Source organism: Cupressus sempervirens, chromosome 2 (genome assembly GCF_028749045.1).
Source record: "Cupressus sempervirens isolate cs-2001-9-10 chromosome 2, ASM2874904v1, whole genome shotgun sequence".
NCBI lineage: Eukaryota > Viridiplantae > Streptophyta > Pinopsida > Cupressales > Cupressaceae > Cupressus > Cupressus sempervirens.
The window spans coordinates 560,470,217-560,474,911 of record NC_143119.1 but is presented as its reverse complement, the minus strand read 5'-3'; positions in this window follow the sequence as shown (position 1 = coordinate 560,474,911).

The following is a 4,695-nucleotide window of genomic DNA, read 5'->3' as shown; positions in this document are numbered from 1 at the left end:
TCGACTTGATTCTAAGTGCCCCGAGTCATGTACGTGGTCCAAAAGAGGTCAATCTTTTTTTTTTGGGGGGTTAATGCCCAAAGTTTTCAACTCGAACCGTGTCGGCAACCCCGACACGAATCGCCCGAATTACCCGAACCCCGACTCGAATCGCGTCGAGCCTTAACCGCCTCCAATTTTTTCGCACGACTCATGTCACCGTGCTCGACATGATTCTAAGTGCGCCGAGTCATGTGCGTGATCCAAAGGCGGTCAACTCTTTTTTTCGGTTAACGCCCAAAGTTTTCAACCCAAATTGTGTCGGCGACCCCGACTCGTATCGCCTCGAGCCTTAACCGCCTCCAGTTTTTTCGCAGGACTCATGTCACCGTGCTCGACTTGGTGCCCCGAGTCATGTACGTGATCCAAAAGTGGTTAACTTCTTCCTTCTTTGGTTAACACCCAAAGATTTCAACCCGAATCGTGTCAGCAACCCCAACTCAAATCGCCTCGAGCCTTAATCGCCTGCAATTTTTTCGAACCACTCATGTCACCGTGCTTGACTTGATTCTATGTGCCCCAAGTCATGTACGTGATCCAAAAGCGATTAACTCTTTTTCTGGCTAACGGCCAAAGTTTTCGAATCGACTCAGCTACCCCGACTCGAATTGCCTCGAGCCTTAACCGCCTCCATTTTTTTTTTCCCTCGACTCATGTAATCGCACTCGCCTTGATTCTGAGTGGCCCGAGTCACTTACGTGATCCAAAACCGGGTAACTTTTTCTTTTTTCTTTTTTTTGTCAAGTCCCAAAGTTTTGAACTCGAATAGAGTCGGATGCCCCGACTCGAGTCGTCTCCAAATTTTTCGCACGACTCATGTCACCGTGCTCGACTTGATTCTAAGTACCCCGAGCCGTGTACATGATGCAAAAGCGGTTAACTTTTTCTTTTTGGTTAACGCCCAAAGTTTTCAACCCGACCCGCCTCGGCAACCTCGACTCGAAGCGCCTCGAGCCTTAATGGCCTCCAATGTTTTTGCACGACTCATGCCACCGTCGACTTTTCGCTCGAATCATGTCACCCAGGGCACCTCGATGCTACGTGACCCGAGCCCTGTGCGCGATCCAAAACCGGGTAACGTTTTTTTTTTTAACTCCCAAAATTTCATTTTTTTTTCCTTACGAGGCCTATCATGATCTCTTTTTATAAAGAAAATTCTCAAATCGAATCGTTTCGGCTACCCTACCTCGAATCCGGCTAGCTAGGCGTAACGCCTCGAGTCGGCTCGGCAATACGTGAACTGAAACTTGTGCGTGATCCAAAAGCGGGTAACTTGTTTTTTTTTTTTTTTTTTGTAATGCGCAAAATTTAGCGCTTTTCGCTGTACAGGGCCTCTCATGATTTTTTTTGTTTTTTTTTTTTTTTCCCCTTGTCGACCCACTCTGGCGACCCAGTCGGGTCGCCCGAGGCTGGGGCGATGGAGATGGGTTGACCTAGTCGGGTGACCCAAGTTGGGTCGACCCAGGCGTGCGATCTTGGCTGGGGACAGCAAGTCAATTCTATAAGTTTGCTTGCCAATTTTGCTAGCCAGGTCGGCTCACCAAGTCATCTAACCATGTGGTCTTTGCCAAATCAAGAATTGACTCTTTAAGTCCACTCACAGCTCGTCAAGCCGGCTCACCAAGATGACTTACCGTCTCGCCTCACCAGGTTGCCCCACCAGGTCGCCTCTTCTTTAAGACCACTCACCATGTCGGCTCCCCAAGTCACCTCACTGAGTTGACTATTCAGGTTGCCTCACCAAGTCGACCCCTTAAGTTCGCTCACCAAGTCAGCTCACCAAGTCGAATCACCTAGTCATTTTACCACCTTGCCCCAGCAGGTGTGCTCGCCAAGTCGCCCCGTCGAGTTGCTTCTCTAAGCCCACTCACCATGTCAGCTCACCAAGTCGATTGTTCAAGTGCGTTGCCAAGTCAACTCTTTAAGTTCGCTCGCCAGGTCAGCCCGCCCAAGTCGCCTCTTTAAGTTCGTTCGCCAGGTCGGCCCGCCCAAGTCGCATCAGCGGGCTAACTCGCCGAGTCACCTCACGAAGTTGACTCTTTAAGTGCGCTCACCAAGTCAGCTCACCAAGTCGACTCACCATCTCGCCTAGATAAGTTGGCTTGCCGAGTTACCCCACCAAGTCGTCGCCTCTTTAAGCCCGCTCACCGTGTCAGCTCATCAGGTCGGCTCACCAAGTCGACTAATCAAGTAGGCCCACCAAGTCGGCTCAAGGATAGCTCCTCACCATGAGTCACCTCACCATGTTGACTCAATGAGTCGCCTCACCATGTTGACTCTTTGAGCCCGCTCGCCGGGTCGCCTCACCAAGTCGGCTCGAGTACGTTGCCAAGTCGACTCTTTAGGTTCGCTCGCCGGGTCGACTCGCCAAGTCAGCTCACCATGTCATCTCAACGAACCAACTCGCCGAGTCGCCTCACCACGTCGGCTCTCTAATACCACTCGCCAAGTCGCCCCACCAACTCGCCCCGTTAGGCCCACTCACCACATCGCCCCGTTAGGCCCACTCTCACCAAGTGGACTCTTTAAGTCTGCTCATAAAGTCGAGCCACCAAGTACTCTCACCAAGTCGACTCTTTAAGTCCTTTCATCGAGTCACCCCACCAAGTCAACTCTTTAGGTCCGTTCATAGAGTCACCCCACCAAGTCGACCCTTCAAGTGCGTTCATCAAGTCACCCCACCAAGTCGACTCTTTAAGTTCATTCATCAAGTCACCCCGCCAGGTCAGCCCACAAATTACTCTCACCAAGTCAACTCTTTAAGTTCGTTCATCAAGTCACCCCGCCAGGTCAGCCCACCGAGTGGACTCTTTAAGTTCATTCATGAAGTCACTCTACCAAGTCGGCCCACCAGGTCGACTCTTTAAGTTCGTTCATCAAGTCACCCCGCCAGGTCAGCCCACCAACTACTCTCACCAAGTCGACTCTTTAAGTTTGCTCACCAAGTCACCCCGCCAGGTCGGCCCACTAAGTACTCTCACCAGGTCGACTCTTTAGGTTTGTTCATCAGGTCACCCCACCGAGTACTCTCACCAAGTCGATTCTTTAAGTTCGTTCATCAAGTCGCCCCGCCAGGTCGGCCCACCAAGTACTCTCACCAAGTTGACCCTTTAAGTTCGGTCATCAACTCACCCCGCCAGGTCGGCCCACCAAGTACTCTCACAAAGTTGACTCTTTAGGTTCGTTCATCAATTCACCCTGCCAGCTCGGCCCACCAAGTTCTCTCACCAGGTCGACTCTTTAAGTTCGTTCATCAAGTCACCCCGCCAGTTCGACCCACCAAGTACTCTCACAAAGTCGACTCTCTAAGTTCATTCATCAAGTCACCCTGCCAGGTCAACCCACCAAGTACTCTCACCAAGTCACCCCGCTAGTTCGACCCACCAAGTCGACCCTTTAAGTTTGTTCATCAAGTCACCCGGCCAAGTCGGCCCACCAAGTCGACTCTTTAAGTCCGTTCATCAAGTCACGTGACCAGGTCAGCCCATCGGGTACTCTCACCAAGTCGTCTCTTTAAGTTTGTTCATCAAGTCACCCGGCCAGGTCGGCCCACCAAGTCGACTCTCTAAGTCCGTTCATCAAGTCACCCCGCCAGGTCGGCCCACCAAGTCGAATCTTTAAGTCCATTCATCAAGTCACCCCACCAAGTACTCTAACCAAGTCGATTCTTTGAGTGCGTTCATCAAGTCACCCGACCAACTACTCTCACCAAGTCGACTCTTTAACTATGTTCATCAAGTCACCCTACCAAGCACTCTCACCACGTCAACTCTTTAGGTCCGTTCATAAAGTCACCCCACCAAGTCGATCCTTCAAGTGCGTTCATCAAGTCACCCCACCAAGTACTCTCACCAATTCGACTCTTTAAGTCTTTTCATCAAGTCACCACACCAAGTCAACTCTTTAGGACCGTTCATCAAGTCACCTCGCCAAGTCGACCCTTGAAGTCCGTTCATCAAGTCACCCCACCAAGTACTCCCACCAAGTCGACTCTTTAAGTCAGTTCACGAAGTCACCCAACCAGGTCGGCCCACCAAGGACTCTCACCAAGTCGACTCTCTAAGTCTGTTCATCAGGTCACCCCACCGAGTACTCTCACCAAGTCAACTCTTTAGGTCCGTTCATCAGGTCACCCCGCAAAGTCGACCCTCTAAGTTCGTTCATCGAGTCACCCGACCAAGTCGACTGTTTAAGTCCTTTCATCAAGTCACCCCGCCAAGCCGACTCTTTAAGTCCATTCATCAAATCACCAGAACAACTACTCTCACCAAGTCGACTCTATAAGTCCGTTCATCAAGTCGGCCCACCAAGTACTCCCACCAAGTCGACTCTTTAAGTCCGTTCATCAGTTCACCCCGCCAAGTACTCTCACCAAGTCAACTCTTTAGGTCCGTTCATCAAGTCACCCCGCCAAGTCGACCCTTTAAGTCCGTTCATCAAGTCGCCCCCCCCGAGTTGCTTCTCTAAGCCCACTCACCATGTCAGCTCACCAAGTCGATTGTTCAAGTGCGTTGCCAAGTCAACTCTTTAAGTTCGCTCGCCAGGTCAGCCCACCCAAGTCGCCTCTTTAAGTTCGTTCGCCAGGTCGGCCCGCCCAAGTCGCATCAGCGGGCTAACTCGCTGAGTCACCTCACGAAGTTGACTCTTTAAGTGCGC